Source organism: Saccostrea echinata, unplaced genomic scaffold (genome assembly GCF_033153115.1).
Source record: "Saccostrea echinata isolate AGI-Se365-2 ecotype Australia unplaced genomic scaffold, CSIRO_AGI_Sech_v1 ptg000054l, whole genome shotgun sequence".
NCBI classification, from domain to species: domain Eukaryota; kingdom Metazoa; phylum Mollusca; class Bivalvia; order Ostreida; family Ostreidae; genus Saccostrea; species Saccostrea echinata.
Window position 1 is genome coordinate 50,051,255 of NW_026889803.1, and position 19,005 is coordinate 50,070,259.

Here is a 19,005-nt window from a genome sequence, read left to right on the forward strand (position 1 = left end):
TTTCTTTTATTTCTTGAGTTTATTTCTTCACGTGCAAATTAAATAAATATTCATTAATGTGTTACATTCTGTATATTGTTATTTAGAATTGCAGATTATGCACTTTTAGGTACAGTCGCAAATCTGTCAATTTCTGAATGACTAATAATACATTGTTCATTGTTCAACTTGTTCTTATAATCATACTCTCAAGCTTGAATTTTGCTGACTGACCATAAAGTCCCGTTTGCTGTTTATGTTAAAGTCAAAATCTGCTGCTTTTTTTATTTAACTTGGGAGGGCCTGCAGTTTGATATTTATTTTAATTATGAAACTATGCTGTTTCCTTTGTGGATTTACTATTTAGTCTGTATTTTCACTCACACAATTCATTCTTGTAAAAGACTCAGAAATGTACATGTCCAGACGTTATTAAACTCGGAGAAACTGACCGATCACAATGTAAGTTTACAAGTTTTCAGTTTATTGTTTTACAGCTGCAATTTTAAGCCTAATGTAAAGCGACATTAAATACCTCTGTAAAAGTTCATGTGTACTTATAGCGAGTAAACCTGTGTGTCTAATTTGTCACCAATGTAACTTGATCTTGTTCATTCAAACATTGTAACTTTGTTCTGAATTTATTTGTAGCTTGTATTTATATATTTGTATTTGTTTATTATAGCTTTTTACCACCCACACACAACTCACAATACCTAATGTATATCGTCACCTATTATAAACAGGGACACCTGCGCATATTAGGATCCGCGCCCCTATGTGCACAATACCTAATGTATATCGTCACCTATTATAAACAGGGACACCTGCGCATATTAGGATCCGCGCCCCTATGTGCACTGTTTGCGACAATAAAAACTGTTTAACTGACCGTAATCCGTGTTTATATGTTTCAAAATGACATGGAAGGTAGTACATTCATTTTCATGCACGTAGATGAGATTTTACCGTGAGAGTAGGCCTTTATAAATGAGATACAAGTTTTATATCTTTTCTTGAAAAAAAATTATACAGTATTCCACGAGTCTGCCAGGATTCGAACCTGGAATCTTCTGATCCGTAGTCAGACGCCTTATCCATTGCGCCAGAGACCCTTTGATCTGTACTTTTGAATAACACACGAAAGGAAAATACAATTTTGATTCCTGGAGATTTGTCAATCACTGGAACTGATTAAGTTCATCAATATATAGTAATTACGGGCCGGTTAGCTCAGTCGGTTAGAGCGTCGTGCTAATAACGCGAATGTCGTGGGTTTGACCCCCACACTGGCCAACACCTCTATTTTTATTTTTTAAAATCAACACTTGCCATGGACAGAAAACAAGATAAAATCTTGCTCTTGTGCATTTCCATCTTGGACCTACATTTATATATAGTAGTTAATACAGATTAAGTATGATGAATGCCGTGAAATTGGTAGAGTGGTTTCCCTGTTATTAAAGAATGTGTTTCGACACCTCTACAATAAAACATACAAATCGTACTGCATTGATTTGGGTTTCGAAAGCTCGTCTTACTATGAAAATCTCTGATTTCAACACTAGGATATGCCAGTAAAATAGTGCTATGAAAGTCAAGCACAGGACCTTAGCATAAGTCAATTAATCTCTTAATCAGTTTCTAAAAAATTGAGTGAAATTCAAAGTTTTTAAAACTTGTTCTACATCTCCTAAAAACACACACACAAATACATTTCACTGCAAACAAAGCATTTGAGACCAATGTTTTCTTCGACTATTAGTATCTTGACGTGATTTTGGCTACCCAGCCAAGCTAAGGAAGGAGAATCGGGTAAAAACGTTGGTTAGGTTCCACCGAGATTTGAACTCGGATCGCTGGATTCAGAGTCCAGAGTGCTAACCATTACACCATGGAACCTCATATAATATTAGGTGTTCTCTGGAGACTTACTTTTGAGTCGACCCCTGAACCGAGTGACATGTCAGTGAACAACTCGACCATGTCTCAGTCTGTACTTAGGATGGCTGATTATAACTTCCTCGGTAGTATAGTGGTAAGTATCCCCGCCTGTCACGCGGGAGACCGGGGTTCGATTCCCCGCCGGGGAGGAATATTATTTTCTGAATATTTTTTTTATTTCTTGATTCTTTTTCTGCACGTACAAAATAAATATTCAATTTCACATAGATTAGATTTTACCATGAGGCCTATTTAAAGTAGATACAACAAGTTTTATATCTTTTCATGAAAAAAAAACCCACATGAGATATATATGTGGCGAGTCTGCCAAGATTCGAACCTGGAATCTTCTGATCCGTAGTCAGACGCGTTTTTTTTTTTTTTTTTTTTATTTTTATTGAGTTTTGAAAAAAAAAATTAAATGGTTTTACAAAGAAAATCAATCATGTTATTTTTTTCTTTCTGAACTTTTTCCTTTCAATGTGTAGAACTTCAATTTACAAAAGAAGACAAATATATTTACAAAGTGGAAAACTTATTGATGTTACAAGGTTGTGCAAATATATGTTGAGACATTATATTTCATATTATTTTTATCATTTATGCAATAATGAAAACAGAAAAGAAATATTTTATAAAAAGTTTTTGAACAGAAATCATATTGTGAAAGAAACTGAAGGTATACTTTTATTTATTTTTTAAACAAACATATGTGATTATTCCTTTTAAACACTGTTGTAACTTGAATTATAATTGTTATACATGTATGTAAATGAAGTTGAATATAAATAAAAGAGAGAGAAAAAATCCCCGCCTGTCACGCGGGAGACCGGGGTTAGATTCCCCGCCGGGGAGGAGAATTATTTTCTGAACATTTTTTTTCCTTTTATTTCTTGTTTCTTTTCCTTCACGTACAAAATAAATAAATATTCATTGTCACGTAAATGAGATTTTACCGTGAGAGTAGGCCTATTTAAATAAGATACAACAAGTTTTATATCTTTTCTTGAAAAAAAATTGTAAAGTATGACACGAGTCTGCCAGGATTCGAACCTGGAATCTTCTGATCCGTAGTCAGACGCGTTATCCATTGCGCCACATACCCGTTGATCTTTATTTTTGAATTACACACGAAAGGAAAATAAGATTTTGATTCCTGAAGAATTGTCAATGATTGGGACTGATTAAGTTCATCAGTATACATTATTTTAGTGGCGGTTATCTCAGTCGGTTAGAGCGTCGTGCTGGGACTTACGGTTGGCCTCTTAGGAGTGAGCACGAGGAATTTTCGATGAATTGAAAAGGACCATTTGTGCTTGTTGTAAGTGGCAAAATTTAACTGTTGAATTTTAGGCACAAAGCCATTGTATATATGTTAATAATTATAGTGTAAATAAGTTTGACTTTGAACCTATATTGCTTGTAAAAACAAAATAACAATGCCAGCCAGGTCAGGTGGTGGTCAAAGTGGCGGATCTAGTGAATTCACCATACAACGAAAGTACTGCCGAGAAAACACCCTAGAAGTAAATGTGCATGACAATTCCCGAGTAAAGCCAGATGAAATAATAAAATCTGTGCATGAACACCGTGGAATAGGGTCTTTGTATGCATGTGTTCCAAAGTCTGGGAATTTGTTTGAAATTACTTTAGACGGGAAAGCCCCCACTCAGTATTTACTAGAGGGGATCAGAGTAGGAGAAAAAGTTTATGAATGTGAAGAAGTTATTCAAAGTTCCCTAGTAGTCAGCTTCTTACATCTACCTGCATATAGAAGACGGGGAAATAGAATTGGCGCTACAATCAATGAATGTCGAGTTATTATCGCCGATTAAGAGAAGATATTATCCTGGAACAACCATTGCAGACGGTACACGTTACGCAAAGGTTAGATTACCAGAGAATATGTCATCATTCCCGTACACAATAAGATTCCGGAAAGAATATTATAGATGTATACATAACAATCAGATCAAAGTGTGTTCGCTCTGTTATTCTAGTGAGCATTTATTTAGAGCGTGTCCCAAATTTGTATGCTTCAAATGTAAAGGTCAGGGTCATTACGCAAGGGCTTGTAGATCCCATCTTTGTCATAAGTGTGGTGAATGGGAAAACAGGTGTACCTGTAGACAACGCATAGGTGATCATGAATCGGATTCCGGAGATGATGAATGGAGTTCTGATATCAAGGATCAGGAGGTGACTAACGAGGACGGTAAAGGAGAGGCTCAAGAAGGGGAATTAGGTGAACATTCAATTTCAGGTGAAGAACACAAAAATACAGAAACAAAAACGGAAGCGGACAGTAATGAAGTTCAGCGTGAAGAGAGAAAAAAAGTGGATGGAAGTAATGTTGACATGGATGAAGTCCCTGCTGACGAGAGTGAAACGGATGAAGAGGAAACGGGAGACAATTCAGAATAGGACACAGAAATCGTTATGAACACAGCCAATGGTAAAAAGAAAAGGAAAAAGAAAAATAAGAGGAAGAGTAAAGCAAAGAAAAATAAATAGCAATGGGGAAGTTATCTACTTTCTTTTTATTTCTAATGGTTGTGATCTCTTCGTGGAACTGCAATGGGTTACGAAATATAGATAAGATGAAAAATGTAGTTAAGTTATTTGAAAAAAAAGATTTGATATTATTGCATTGCAGGAAACCCACTGGGATGATGAATTAATAGAAAATTACAAACACATGTGGAATGGAAATATTATTTGCAGTAATTTTATTACGTCGACTAGAGGTGTAGCATTTTTGATAAAGAATAACATTAACTCAAATATAGACTTTGTTCAAAATTTTGATGGAAGATTTTAAAGAAAATGATGAAAGTTTTGACGTTATCAATCTATATGCACCAAATGATTCTAAAGAAAGAACCATGTTTTTTTCAAAATATATTGAAGGTTATTCCTGAAACACAAAATCTTATCATTATGGGCGATTTTAATAACACGCTTAGTGAAGCTGATAGATGTGGAAAAACAAATCATAAATATGATCAGAGTTATAAAGCACTAATAGAAATAATTAATAAGTTTCATGTGATTTATATATGGAGAAAAAGAAACGAAAGAGAACTTGTATTTTCGTGGAAGCGTATTATTGAAGGGAATCTTGTTCAAAGCAGAATTGACTATATTTTAGTGTCAAATGATTTACGTATTTTTGTTAAGAATATAATGTATTCAAATACATCTTTTAGTGATCATTCAATGATAGTTTTATACTTTAGTACTGATGTGTGTGAAAGAGGCCCAGGTGTATGGATTCATAATAATTCTTTATTGTCTGATAATACATACAAACAAAGAATAATTGAGATTATTGAACAGGAAAAGTGTTGTAAGTTATATAATAATTCAATATTAGTGTGGTGGGACAATCTTAAATATAAAATAAAGAAATTTTCACAATGTTTTAGCAAGATGAAAGTAAAGGAAAAGAACAGAGAATTTTTTAGAATTCAAAATGCTTTACAGAGAATGTCGCAAAATATTGCAAATGGTAATAACATTGATATAGAAAAGTATGAAGCATTAAAAATGGATTTGGCAGAATTAGAAAATGAAAAATGCAGAGGAGCTATATTGAGATCTAAAGCTCAATGGGCAAATGAGTCAGATAGATGTACAAAGTATTTTTTGAATTTGGAAAAGAAGAGACAAGAGTCTAATACAGTTAAAGAATTAATTGATGATGATGGGGTGATTAAGAATGATACTGATTCTATCTTAAATTTACAGTATCAATTTTATTCTAAATTGTATTCTTCAGTAACAATTGAAAGTGAAAGTAAGAATAAGCTTTTATGTTTTGTTGATAAAAAACTTAACCAAACAGATGTTGAGATGTGTGAAAAGGCTATTGACTGTGATGAAATAGACAGGGCTGTAAAAGAAATGTCAAATAATAAAAGCCCAGGGTCAGATGGGTTAACTGTTGAATTTTACAAAATGTTTTTGCCACAACTCTCGCCTGTTTTATATAAAATTTTTGAAATGGGATCATTTTATCAGATCAGGTAATTTACATGTAAAAGACATTACTTATGAGATTATACCTGGTTTTCTACCTGTTTCTTGTATTATAGAAATAATTCAAGAAGATAATCCTGATATAGATGTTAATATTGTCAAAGAAAATTATATTAGTTTGAAATCAGTTATTCCACATGAACGGAGAAAATATGTTTGTGAAACTGAATATACAAGAAATGATTTTTTACCTAATTTTTGTATCAAATTCAAAGATCAAAATATTGTATTCAATTCCTGTACTGTACGAATATTTTATAGATTACTAACAGCAAAGCTTTTTTTACATCCTGTTTCAGACCAATTTTGGTGCAATAAATTTCAAACGATTGATCAAAATGCCTTAAAACAAAGATGGTTAGTTTTATGGGAACCATTTAAACCGCCAGACATTATTGAAATAGACTTTAAAGTCTTTCATGATATAATTTTTACGAATGAAAAATTATTTAAAATTGGGAAGATTGATTCTAAAGTTTGCGCTCTTTGTGATTCAGGGACTGAAGACATATTCCACTAATTTTTAGAATGTAAGCAACTCCAAGATTTTAAGAACAATTTTGTAATTTATCATCTCGAAACATTTTTGAAAGACTGTGAAAATAGTGTATACAATACCTTGAGTTTTGAAAATATTTTTCTAAATGGTTTTACAAAGAAAATCAAGCATGTTAATTTTTTCTTTCTGAATTTTTTCCTTTCAATGTGTAGAATTTCAATTTACAAAAGAAGACAAATATATATACAAAGTGGAAAACTTATTGAAGTTACAAGGTTGTGCAAATATATGTTGAGACATTATCTTTCATATTATTTTTATCATTTGTGCATTAATGAAAACAGAAAAGAAATATTTTATAAAAAGTTTTTGAACAGAAATCATATTGTGAAAGAAACTGAATATATCTTTTTTTTTATTTTTTAAACAAACATATGTGATTATATTCCTTTTTAACACTATTGTAACCTGAATAATAATTGTTATACATGTATGTAAATGAAGTTGAATATAAATAAAAGAGAGAAAAAAAAAGAGCATCGTGCTAATAACGCGAATGTCGTGGGTTCGACCCCCACAGTGGCCAACACCTCTATTTTTAATTTTTAGAACCAACACTGGCCATGAACAGAAAACAAGATAAAATCTTGCTCTTGTGCATTTCTAACTTGGGCCTACATTCATATATAGTAGTTAATACAGATTAAACGACTACTAATAAATATGATGAATGCTGTGAAGCTGGTGGAGTGGTTTCTCTGTTATTAAAGAATGTAATTCGACACCTCTACAATAAAACAGACAAATCGTACTGCATAGATTTGGGTTTCGGAAGCTCGTCTTACTATGAAATTCTCTGATTTCAGCACTAGGATATGTCAGTAAAATAATGCTATGAATGTCAAGCACAGGACCTTAATTACTCTAAAATTTAATAGCATAAGTCAGTTAATTTCTTAGTCAGTTTCTAAAAAATTGAGTGAAATTCGAAGTTTTTAAAACTTGTTCTACATCGCCTAAAACACAAACACACACAAATACATTCCACTGCAAACAAAGAATTTGAGACCAATGTTTTTCTTCGACCATTAGTATCTTGACGTGATTTAGGCTACCCAGCCAAGCTAAGGAAGGAGAATCGGGTAAAAACGTTGGTTAGGTTCCACCGAGATTTGAACTCGGATCGCTGGATTCAGAGTCCAGAGTGCTAACCATTACACCATGGAACCTCATATAATATTAGGTGTTCTCTGGAGACTTACTTTTGAGTCGACCTCTGAACCGAGTGACATGTCAGTGAACAACTCGACCATGTCTCAGTCTGTACTTAAGATGGCTGATTATAACTTCCTCGGTAGTATAGTGGTAAGTATCCCCGCCTGTCACGCGGGAGACCGGGGTTCGATTCCCCGCCGGGGAGGAGTATTATTTTCTGAACATTTTTTTTCTTTTATTTCTTGATTTTATTTCTTCACGTACAAAATAAATAAATATTCATTTTCAAATAGATGAGATTTTATCGTGAGAGTAGGCCTATTTAAATGAGATACAACAAGTTTTATATCTTTTCTTGAAAAAAATTTAAAGTATGCCACGAGTCTGCCAGGATTCGAACCTGGAATCTTCTGATCCGTAGTCAGACGCGTTATCCATTGCGCCACAGACCCGTTGATCTGTACTTTTGAATTACACACGAAAGGAAAATGCAATTTTGATTCCTGAAGATTTGTCAATCACTGGAACTGATTAAGTTCATCAATACATATTATTTAAGGGCCGGTTAGCTCAGTCGGTTAGAGCGTCGTGCTAATAACGCGAATGTCGTGGGTTCGACCCCCACACTGGCCAACATATGTATTTTTAATTTTTGGAACCAACACTTGCCATGGACAGAAAACAAGATAAAATCTTGCTCTTGTGCATTTCCAACTTCGACCTACATTTATATATAGTAGATAATACAGATTAAATGACTACTGGTAAGTATGATGAATGCCGTGAAACTGGTACCTAAAGAATGTATTTCGACACCTCTACAATAAAACAGACAAATCGTTCTGCATTGATTTGGGCTTCGGAAGCTTGTTGTACTATGAAATTCTCTGATTTCAACACGAGGATATGTCAGTAAAATAGTGCTATGAAAATCAAGCACATGACCTTACTCTAATTAAATAGCATAAGTCAATTAATCTGTTAGTCAGTTTCTTAAAATTGAGTGAAAATTCGAGTTTTTAAAACTTGTTCTTCATCTCCAAAAAAAAAACACACACAAAATTACATTCCCGTGCAAACAAAGAATTTCAGGCTTAAGTATTTCTTCGACCATTAGTATTTTGACATGATCCTCGAACACATTTAGGCTTCCTAGCCAGGCTAAGGAAGGAGAATCGGGTAAAAACGTTGGTTAGGTTCCACCGAGATTTGAACTCGGATCGCTGGATTCAGAGTCCAGAGTGCTAACCATTACACCATGGAACCTCATATAATATTAGGTGTTCTCTGGAGATTTACTTTTGAGTCGACCCCTGAACCGAGTGACATGTCAGTGAACAACTCGACCATGTCTCAGTCTGTACTTAGGAGGGCTGATTATAACTTCCTCGGTAGTATAGTGGTAAGTATCCCCGCCTGTCACGCGGGAGACCGGGGTTCGATTCCCCGCCGGGGAGGAGTATTATTTTCTAAACATTTTTTTTCTTTTATTTCTTGATTTTATTTCTTCACGTACAAAATAAATAAATATTCATTTTTAAATAGATGAGATTTTATCGTGAGAGTAGGCCTATTTAAATGAGATACAACAAGTTTTATATCTTTTCTTGAAAAAAAATTTAAAGTATGCCACGAGTCTGCCAGGATTCGAACCTGGAATCTTCTGATCCGTAGTCAGACGCCTTATCCATTGCGCCACAGACCCGATGATCTGTACTTTTGAATTACACACGAAAGGAAAATGCAATTTTGATTCCTGAAGATTTGTCAATCACTGGAACTGATTAAGTTCATCAATATACATTATTTAAGGGCCGGTTAGCTCAGTCGGTTAGAGCGTCGTGCTAATAACGCGAATGTCGTGGGTTCGACCCCCACACTGGCCAACATATGTATTTTTAATTTTTTAGAACCAACCCTTGCCATGGATAGAAAACAAGATAAAATCTTGCTCTTGTGCATTTTCAACTTCGACCTACATTTATATGTAGTAGATAATACAGATTAAATGACTACTGGTAAGTATGATGAATGCCGTGAAACTGGTGCCTAAAGAATGTATTTTGACACCTCTACAATAAAACAGACAAATCGTTCTGCATTGATTTGGGCTTCGGAAGCTTGTTTTACTATGAAATTCTCTGATTTCAACACGAGGATATGTCAGTAAAATAGTGCTATGAAAATCAAGCACATGACCTTACTCTAATTAAATAGCATAAGTCAATTAATCTGTTAGTCAGTTTCTTAAAATTGAGTGAAAATTCGAGTTTTTAAAACTTGTTCTTCATCTTCAAAAAAACACACACACAAAATTACATTCCCGTGCAAACAAAGAATTTCAGGCTTAAGTATTTCTTCGACCATTAGTATTTTGACATGATCCTCGAACACATTTAGGCTTCCTAGCCAGGCTAAGGAAGGAAAATCGGGTAAAAACGTTGGTTAGGTTCCAACGAGATTTGAACTCGGATCGCTGGATTCAGAGTCCAGAGTGCTAACCATTACACCATGGAACCTCATAAAATGTTAGGTGTTCTCTGGAGATTTACTTTTGAGTCGACCCCTGAACCGAGTGACATGCCAGTGAACAACTCGATCATGTCTCAGTCTGTACTAAGGAGGGCTGATTATAACTTCCTCGGTAGTATAGTGGTAAGTATCCCCGCCTGTCACGCGGGAGACCGGGGTTCGATTCCCCGCCGGGGAGGAGTATTATTGTCTGAACATTTTTTTTCTTTTATTTCTTGATTTTATTTCTTCACGTGCAAAATAAATAAATATTCATTTTCACATAGATGAGATTTTATCGTGAGAGTAGGCCTATTTAAATGAGATACAACAAGTTTTATATCTTTTCTTGAAAAAAAAAAATATATAAAGTATGCCGCGAGTCTGCCAGGATTCGAACCTGGAAGCTAATGATCCGTAGTCAGACGCGTTTTTTTTTTTTTTTTTTCTCTTTTATTTATATTCAACTTCATTTACATACATGTATAACAATTATAATTCAGGTTACAACAGTGTTAAAAAGGAATAATCACATATGTTTGTTTAAAAAATAAATAAAAGTACACCTTCAGTTTCTTTCACAATATGATTTCTGTTCAAAAACTTTTTATAAAATATTTCTTTTCTGTTTTCATTAATGCACAAATGATAAAAATAGTATGAAATATAATGTCTCAACATATATTTGCACAACCTTGTAACATCAATAAGTTTTCCACTTTGTATATATATTTGTCTTCTTTTGTAAATTGAAATTCTACACATTGAAAGGAAAAAATTCAGAAAGAAAAAATTAACATGCTTGATTTTCTTTGTAAAACCATTTAGAAAAATATTTTCAAAACTCAAGGTATTGTATACACTATTTTCACAGTCTTTCAAAAATGTTTCGAGATGATAAATTACAAAATTGTTCTTAAAGTCTTGGAGTTGCTTACATTCTAAAAATAAGTGGAATATGTCTTCAGTCCCTGAATCACAAAGAGCGCAAACTTTAGAATCAATCTTCCCAATTTTAAATAATTTTTCATTCGTAAAAATTATATTATGAAAGACTTTAAAGTCTATTTCAATAATGTCTGGCGGTTTAAATGGTTCCCATAAAACTAACCATCTTTGTTTTAAGACATTTTGATCAATCGATTGAAATTTATTGCACCAAAATTCGTCTGAAACAGGATGTAAAAAAAGCTTTGCTGTTAGTAATCTATAAAATATTCGTACAGTACAGGAATTAAATACAATATTTTGATCTTTGAATTTGATACAAAAATTAGGTATAAAATTATTTCTTGTATATTCAGTTTCACAAACATATTTTCTCCATTCATTTGGAATAACTGATTTCAAACTAATATAATTTTCTTTGATAATATTAACATCTATATCAGGATTATCTTCTTGAATTATTTCTATAATACAAGAAACAGGTAGAAAACCAGGTATAACCTCATAACTAATGTCTTTTACATGTAAAATACCTGATCTGATAAAATGATCCCATTTCAACATCTTATTATTTGCAACAATTTGTGGATTACAAAATAAACAATAATCATAAATATCATTATTATCTTTCTTGTACTCTATACTATCTTCTATTGCATACCATGCGTCCATCATCTCCTTATAGCACTGAGGGAGAATTTGAAGATCTTTTTTATTAAATCTTAATAAAAATAATTCGAATCCGGCTCTCAAACCACATATTTTTGACAAAAAATATCTACATGTGAATTTCCATAGAAACTGTTTTTCATTGCACAAATATTTTGCTAAAATCTTCAGTCTGAACGCTAACATTTTAATATATATATCTATAACATTCAAACCACCTTCTCTTTTTTCTCCCATTATTGTTTTGTACGAAACTAAATGTTTCCCGTAATTCCACAAAAAATTTGTACATTCTTTTTGAATACTTTCTCTAGCCCAGTTAGGGATTGATATCACACTTAAAAAATACCACAATTTTGACACAAACAATGTATTAATGACTATTGCTCTTCCTTGAATTGTTAACTTTCTTAATCTCCAAAAATTTAATAATTGTTTTATTTTCTGAACTTTGTCTCTCCAATTCAAATTTTCACATTCCTGTTTGTTCTTTCCGAAATATATTCCCAATATTTTCATAACTTTTGTTTCTGATATACATAGTGATACTTTTTCATTCTCATATAGACATGCACTTCCAATACACATAATTTCAGATTTCTGTATGTTAATTTTTGCACCAGAAGCTTTTCCATAAAAATCAAACATTTTCAGAATTTCAAAAATAGATTTTTTCTCACATGTTGTCAGAGTTGTGTCATCTGCATGTTGAAACATCAATGCACGTTCATCAGACACTGGTATAGGAATTCCTACAATACTTGTGTTACTTTTTATAATACAACTTAAAGGTTCTGATGACAATACATACAATAATGCAGAAATAGGACAACCTTGTCTTACAGAGTTTTTAATTGGAAAATAATTAGTTAAAAACCCATTACTCTTTACACTGCTGTAAATATCTGTATAAAAAATACTAATCCATTTTCTGAAAATTGGTCCAAATCCAAAAACTTTTAAAACGTCAAATAAATAATCATGACTTACTCTGTCAAAAGCTTTTTCTTGATCTATTTTAATTATATATCCTTCTAAATTATCCATTTCAACCATGTCTATAATGTCTCTTATACTAATCAATGTGTCAGCAATATCTTTACCAATAACACAACAAGTCTGATTTTCCGATACAATGTTTGGCAATACAAATTTTAACCTATTGGCCATTACTCTCGCTATTATCTTATAGTCAACATTTAGTAGACTTATTGGTCTCCAATTTTTTAAAAATCTTTTGTCACCTTTTTTCTTGTATATCAATGTAATAATACCCATCTTCATAGAATGTGACAAATGCCCTTTTATTTCTATCTCTTGAAAAATTTTATATAAAACAGGCGAGAGTTGTGGCAAAAACATTTTGTAAAATTCAACAGTTAACCCATCTGACCCTGGGCTTTTATTATTTGACATTTCTTTTACAGCCTTGTCTATTTCACCACAGTCAATAGCCTTTTCACACATCTCAACATCTGTTTGATTAAGTTTTTTGTCAACAAAAGATAAAAGCTTATTCTTACTTTCACTTTCAATTGTTACTGAAGAATACAATTTAGAATAAAATTGATACTGTAAATTTAAGATAGAATCAGTATCATTCTTAATCACCCCATTATCATCATCAATTAATTCTTTAACTGTATTAGACTCTTGTCTCCTCTTCTCCAAATTCAAAAAATACTTTGTACATCTATCTGACTCATTTACCCATTGAGCTTTAGATCTCAATATAGCTCCTCTGCATTTTTCATTTTCTAATTCTGCCAAATCCATTTTTAATGTTTCATACTTTTCTATATCAATGTTATTACCATTTGCAATATTTTGCGACATTCTCTGTAAAGCATTTTGAATTCTAAAAAATTCTCTGTTCTTTTCCTTTACTTTCATCTTGCTAAAACATTGTGAAAATTTCTTTATTTTATATTTAAGATTGTCCCACCACACTAATACTGAATTATTATATAACTGACAACACTTTTCCTGTTCAATAATCTCAATTATTCTTTGTTTGTATGTATTATCAGACAATAAAGAATTATTATGAATCCATACACCTGGGCCTCTTTCACACACATCAGTACTAAAGTATAAAACTATCATTGAATGATCGCTAAAAGATGTATTTGAATACATTATATTCTTAACAAAAATACGTAAATCATTTGAGACTAAAATATAGTCAATTCTGCTTTGAACAAGATTCCCTTCAATAATACGCTTCCACGAAAATACAAGTTCTCTTTCGTTTCTTTTTCTCCATATATCAATAACATGAAACTTATTAATTATTTCTATTAGTGCTTTATAACTCTGATCATATTTATGATTTGTTTTTCCACATCTATCAGCTTCACTAAGCGTATTATTAAAATCGCCCATAATGATAAGATTTTGTGTTTCAGGAATAACCTTCAATATATTTTGAAAAAACATGGTTCTTTCTTTAGAATCATTTGGTGCATATAGATTGATAATGTCAAAACTTTCATCATTTTCTTTATATCTAATATGTAAAAATCTTCCATCAAAACTTTGAACAAAGTCTATATTTGAGTTAATGTTATTCTTTATCAAAAATGCTACACCTCTAGTCGACGTAATAAAATTACTGTAAATAATATTTCCATTCCATATGTGTTTGTAATTTTCTATTAATTCATCATCCCAGTGGGTTTCCTGCAATGCAATAATATCAAATCTTTTTTCTTCAAATAACTTAACTACATTTTTCATCTTATCTATATTTCGTAACCCATTGCAGTTCCACGAAGAGATCACAACCATTAGAAATAAAAAGAAAGTAGGTAACTTCCCCATTGCTATTTATTTTTCTTTGCTTTACTCTTCCTCTTATTTTTCTTTTTCCTTTTCTTTTTACCATTGGCTGTGTTCATAACGATTTCTGTGTCCGATTCTGAATTGTCTCCCGTTTCCTCTTCATCCGTTTGACTCTCGTCAGCAGGGACTTCATCCATGTCGACATTACTTCCATCCACGTTTTTTCTCTCTTCACGCTGAACTTCATTACTGTCCGTTTCCGTTTTTGTTTCTGTATTTTTGTGTTCTTCACCTGAAATTGAATGTTCACCTAATTCCCCTTCTTGAGCCTCTCCTTTACCGTCCTCGTTAGTCACCTCCTGATCCTTGATATCAGAACTCCATTCATCATCTCCGGAATCCGATTCATGATCACTCATGCGTTGTCTACAGGTACACCTGTTTTCCCATTCACCACACTTATGACAAAGATGGGATCTACAAGCCCTTGCGTAATGACCCTGACCTTTACATTTGAAGCATACAAATTTGGGACACGCTCTAAATAAATGTTCACTAGAATAACAGAGCGAACACACTTTGATCTGATTGTTATGTATACATCTATAATATTCTTTCCGGAATCTTATTGTGTACGGGAATGATGACATATTCTCTGGTAATCTAACCTTCGCGTAACGTGTACCATCTGCAATGGTTGTTCCCGGATAATATCTTCTCTTAATCGGCGATAATAACTCGACTTTCATTGATTGTAGCGCCAATTCTATTTCCTCGTCTTCTATATATGCAGGTAGATGTAAGAAGCTGACTACTAGGGAACTTTGAATAACTTCTTCACATTCATAAACTTTTTCTCCTACTCTGATCCCCTCTAGTAAATACTGAGTGGGGGCTTTCCCGTCTAAAGTAATTTCAAACAAATTCCCAGACTTTGGAACACATGCATACAAAGACCCTATTCCACAGTGTTCATGCACAAATTTTATTATTTCATCTGGCTTTACTCGGGAATTGTCATGCACATTTACTACTAGGGTGTTTTCTCGGCAGTACTTTCGTTGTATGCTGAATTCACTAGATCCGCCACTTTGACCACCACCTGACGTGGCTGGCATTGTTATTTTGTTTTTACAAGCAATATAGGTTCAAAGTCAAACTTATTTACACTATAATTATAAACATATATACAATGGCTTTGTGCCTAAAGTTCAACAGTTTAATTTTGCCACTTACAACAAGCACAAATGGTCGTTTTCAATTCATCGAAAATTCCTCGTGCTCACTCCTAAGAGGCCAACCGGAAGTCCCCCGTAGTCAGACGCGTTATTCATTGCGCCACAGACCCGATGATTAAACGACTACTAGTAAGTATGATTAATGCCGTGAAATTGGTAGAGTGGTTTCTCTGTTATAAAAGAATGTATTTCAACACCTCTACAATAAAACAGACAAATCGTACTGCATTGATTTGGGTTTCGGAAGCTCGTCTTACTATGAAATTCTCTGATTTCAACACTAGGATATGTCAGTAAAATAGTGCTATGAAAGTCAAGCACAGGCCGGACCTTACTCTAAAATTTAATAGCATAAGTCAATTAATTTCTTAGTCAGTTTCTAAAAAATTCAGTGAAATTCAAAGTTTTTAAAACTTGTTCTACATCTCCTAAAAAACACACACACAAATACATTCCACTACAAACAAAGAATTTGAGACCAATGTTTTTCTTCGACCATTAGTATCTTGACGTGATTTAGGCTACTTAACCAAGCTAAGGAAGGGAAATCGGGTAAAAACGTCAGTTAGGTTCCACCGAGATTTGAACTCGGATCGCTGGATTCAGAGTCCAGAGTGCTAACCATTACACCATGGAACCTCATATAATATTAGGTGTTCTCTGGAGATTTACTTTTGAGTCGACCCCTGAACCGAGTGACATGTCAGTGAACAACTCGACCATGTCTCAGTCTGTACTTAGGAGGGCTGATTATAACTTCCTCGGTAGTATAGTGGTAAGTATCCCCGCCTGTCACGCGGGAGACCGGGGTTCGATTCCCCGCCGGGGAGTAGTATTATTTTCTAAACATTTTTTTTCTTTTATTTCTTGATTTTATTTCTTCACGTACAAAATAAATAAATATTCATTTTCACATAGATGAGATTTTATCGTGAGAGTGCGCCTATTTAAATGAGATACAATAAGTTTTATATCTTTTCTTGAACAAAAATTTTAAAGTATGCCACGAGTCTGCCAGGATTCGAACCTGGAATCTTCTGATCCGTAGTCAGACGCGTTATTCATTGCGCCACAGACCCGATGATCTGTACTTTTGAATTACACACGAAAGGAAAATACAATTTTGATTCCTGAAGATTTGTCAATCACTGGAACTGATTAAGTTCATCAGTATAGAGTAATTACGGGCCGGTTAGCTCAGTCGGTTAGAGCGTCGTGCTAATAACGCGAATGTCGTGGGTTCGACCCCCACACTGGCCAACATATGTATTTTTAATTTTTGGAACCAACACTTGCCATGGACAGAAAACAAGATAAAATCTTGCTCTTGTGCATTTCCAACTTCGACCTACATTTATATATAGTAGATAATACAGATTAAACGACTACTAGTAAAGGCCAGTTTACACGGTAAAGCAAGCTGTATAAACCTTGTCGTATACAGCAAAATGCTACTGTGTGTACGGCGCTATTACACGGAATTTAAACCTCTCCGGAGTCATATATTCCGCGCGTTCGAATAGAGCGTGTCTCTATTCTGTACAGCAAGTCGTATGAGACTCTCTCTCTCTCTCTCTGGCCAATCAGTGGTCTGGGATTTGGGTGATCTATTAATGCTTCACTAATCAATTCAATTTTATAAAAGAATACTTCAACATTTTTATACGTGTATATGTACCTGAGTTATGGCTTGTTCAAATTTTAAATGTTTTTTTTTTTTGGTTACATTTTCGCTGAAAAATATGAAACAAATCTTATAAAATAATTAAGAGCGAATATCAATCTTTCAATGCTAAAACCTTAGTTTAAAATGGATGTTTTGAAGATCCATCAAATAAAAAATTGGTGCATATATAGCATTCCTCCTTAAATGTTTTTCAAATAGACGGTTAATTTTATATTACCAGTGGCCATAAAAAAAATAAAATAAAAAAAAAACGCAGTGTAAGAGCAAACGTTCTGCTGGTAAAATTGAATCTCTCATTAATGTGTCCCGCTTTTTTATAAATGGGGACACTATACGTCCAGAAGATACAAGATGCAGGATTTTATTTATCCAATTTGGGCCCCCGGAGGAGCAAAAAAGATTTACAAACATGAAACAAAAGAAGGAGGAAGATCCAAATGATAGAACAAACCTGATCTTAAATATAATGAGCAGTGCTTAATTGTATAATCATTGATAAATGCATCTACAAGAGATATACTGAATATACATATTGTATATGTTATAATAATAGTCAAGAAACTGGAAAGATACATATATGCATATCAAAGAACAGAAGAGATGATATATTGCCATACATGTACATGTATATACATCCCCAAATATATTTAATTTTTTTTTCAGTTAAGGTAGATTATCAAGGAATCTAGCAAGTGATCTAAGAAGATCATCAAAATCTGCCATATATCTATTCGCAAAAAATTTCTAGAAAATCTTAAAATAGGGGTTAGTTCTTTAACATGAGCATGATATGCACCATAGTGATCCCTCCTCCCGATCCATTGTCTGACCCATGGCCTACCTCTAGATCTTCTTTGCAGGAACAGCAGTGATTGCAAATGGAATTATCAAAATGCACATTAAAATAACTTTCTTCCTCTTCCTGTGCTTCTATGTTCACAAAATGAAAAAAGAAAACTGTACTTCTTCAAAGGGGCGTTTCGTTTGTTTAATATAAATAGCAATAGAATGAATTGTAAACCTGTTTTACCATGTATACATGTAAGGAATATATTACAAAAGTTGTATACGACAAGTTGTATACGACATGTATTACAGTGTAAACCGGCCTTAAGTATGATGAATGCCGTGAAACTGGTACCTAAAGAATGTATTTCGACACCTCTACAATAAAGCAGACAAATCGTTCTGCATTGATTTGGGCTTCGGAAGCTTGTTGTACTATGAAATTCTCTGATTTCAACACGAGGATATGTCAGTAAAATAGTGCTATGAAAATCAAGCACATGACCTTACTCTAATTTAATAGCATAAGTCAATTAATCTGTTAGTCAGTTTCTTAAAATTGAGTGAAAAATTCAAAGTTTTTAAAACTTGTTCTACATCTCCTAAAAAAACACACACACAAAATTACATTCCCGTGCAAACAAATAATTTCAGACTTAAAGGTGCTTGGACACAGATTTGAAGTTAATATTTTCTCAGATTTT

The 19,005-nt window shown here is 33.2% G+C and overlaps 18 non-coding genes across 18 annotated transcripts; 9 read left to right on the forward strand and 9 right to left on the reverse strand.

Moving 5' to 3' along the window:
* Nucleotides 1-1,201: 1,201 nt before the first annotated feature.
* On the forward strand, nucleotides 1,202-1,275 carry Trnai-aau (transfer RNA isoleucine (anticodon AAU)). The gene has a single exon. It is a non-coding gene; the product is annotated as a tRNA-Ile (tRNA).
* A 534-nt stretch (nucleotides 1,276-1,809) lies between these two features.
* Trnaq-cug (transfer RNA glutamine (anticodon CUG)) lies at nucleotides 1,810-1,881 on the reverse strand. The gene has a single exon. It is a non-coding gene; the product is annotated as a tRNA-Gln (tRNA).
* Nucleotides 1,882-2,000: 119 nt separating this feature from the next.
* Trnad-guc (transfer RNA aspartic acid (anticodon GUC)) lies at nucleotides 2,001-2,072 on the forward strand. The gene has a single exon. It is a non-coding gene; the product is annotated as a tRNA-Asp (tRNA).
* Nucleotides 2,073-2,955: 883 nt separating this feature from the next.
* Nucleotides 2,956-3,028, reverse strand: Trnar-acg (transfer RNA arginine (anticodon ACG)). The gene has a single exon. It is a non-coding gene; the product is annotated as a tRNA-Arg (tRNA).
* A 4,592-nt stretch (nucleotides 3,029-7,620) lies between these two features.
* Nucleotides 7,621-7,692, reverse strand: Trnaq-cug (transfer RNA glutamine (anticodon CUG)). The gene has a single exon. It is a non-coding gene; the product is annotated as a tRNA-Gln (tRNA).
* Nucleotides 7,693-7,811: 119 nt separating this feature from the next.
* Trnad-guc (transfer RNA aspartic acid (anticodon GUC)) lies at nucleotides 7,812-7,883 on the forward strand. Its single transcript has one exon. It is a non-coding gene; the product is annotated as a tRNA-Asp (tRNA).
* A 174-nt stretch (nucleotides 7,884-8,057) lies between these two features.
* Trnar-acg (transfer RNA arginine (anticodon ACG)) lies at nucleotides 8,058-8,130 on the reverse strand. The gene has a single exon. It is a non-coding gene; the product is annotated as a tRNA-Arg (tRNA).
* Nucleotides 8,131-8,237: 107 nt separating this feature from the next.
* Nucleotides 8,238-8,311, forward strand: Trnai-aau (transfer RNA isoleucine (anticodon AAU)). The gene has a single exon. It is a non-coding gene; the product is annotated as a tRNA-Ile (tRNA).
* Nucleotides 8,312-8,872: 561 nt separating this feature from the next.
* Trnaq-cug (transfer RNA glutamine (anticodon CUG)) lies at nucleotides 8,873-8,944 on the reverse strand. The gene has a single exon. It is a non-coding gene; the product is annotated as a tRNA-Gln (tRNA).
* A 119-nt stretch (nucleotides 8,945-9,063) lies between these two features.
* Trnad-guc (transfer RNA aspartic acid (anticodon GUC)) lies at nucleotides 9,064-9,135 on the forward strand. Its single transcript has one exon. It is a non-coding gene; the product is annotated as a tRNA-Asp (tRNA).
* A 175-nt stretch (nucleotides 9,136-9,310) lies between these two features.
* On the reverse strand, nucleotides 9,311-9,383 carry Trnar-acg (transfer RNA arginine (anticodon ACG)). Its single transcript has one exon. It is a non-coding gene; the product is annotated as a tRNA-Arg (tRNA).
* A 107-nt stretch (nucleotides 9,384-9,490) lies between these two features.
* Trnai-aau (transfer RNA isoleucine (anticodon AAU)) lies at nucleotides 9,491-9,564 on the forward strand. Its single transcript has one exon. It is a non-coding gene; the product is annotated as a tRNA-Ile (tRNA).
* Nucleotides 9,565-10,125: 561 nt separating this feature from the next.
* Trnaq-cug (transfer RNA glutamine (anticodon CUG)) lies at nucleotides 10,126-10,197 on the reverse strand. Its single transcript has one exon. It is a non-coding gene; the product is annotated as a tRNA-Gln (tRNA).
* A 119-nt stretch (nucleotides 10,198-10,316) lies between these two features.
* Nucleotides 10,317-10,388, forward strand: Trnad-guc (transfer RNA aspartic acid (anticodon GUC)). The gene has a single exon. It is a non-coding gene; the product is annotated as a tRNA-Asp (tRNA).
* Nucleotides 10,389-16,395: 6,007 nt separating this feature from the next.
* Trnaq-cug (transfer RNA glutamine (anticodon CUG)) lies at nucleotides 16,396-16,467 on the reverse strand. The gene has a single exon. It is a non-coding gene; the product is annotated as a tRNA-Gln (tRNA).
* Nucleotides 16,468-16,586: 119 nt separating this feature from the next.
* On the forward strand, nucleotides 16,587-16,658 carry Trnad-guc (transfer RNA aspartic acid (anticodon GUC)). The gene has a single exon. It is a non-coding gene; the product is annotated as a tRNA-Asp (tRNA).
* Nucleotides 16,659-16,834: 176 nt separating this feature from the next.
* Nucleotides 16,835-16,907, reverse strand: Trnar-acg (transfer RNA arginine (anticodon ACG)). Its single transcript has one exon. It is a non-coding gene; the product is annotated as a tRNA-Arg (tRNA).
* A 107-nt stretch (nucleotides 16,908-17,014) lies between these two features.
* On the forward strand, nucleotides 17,015-17,088 carry Trnai-aau (transfer RNA isoleucine (anticodon AAU)). Its single transcript has one exon. It is a non-coding gene; the product is annotated as a tRNA-Ile (tRNA).
* The last annotated feature ends 1,917 nt before the right edge of the window (nucleotides 17,089-19,005 follow it).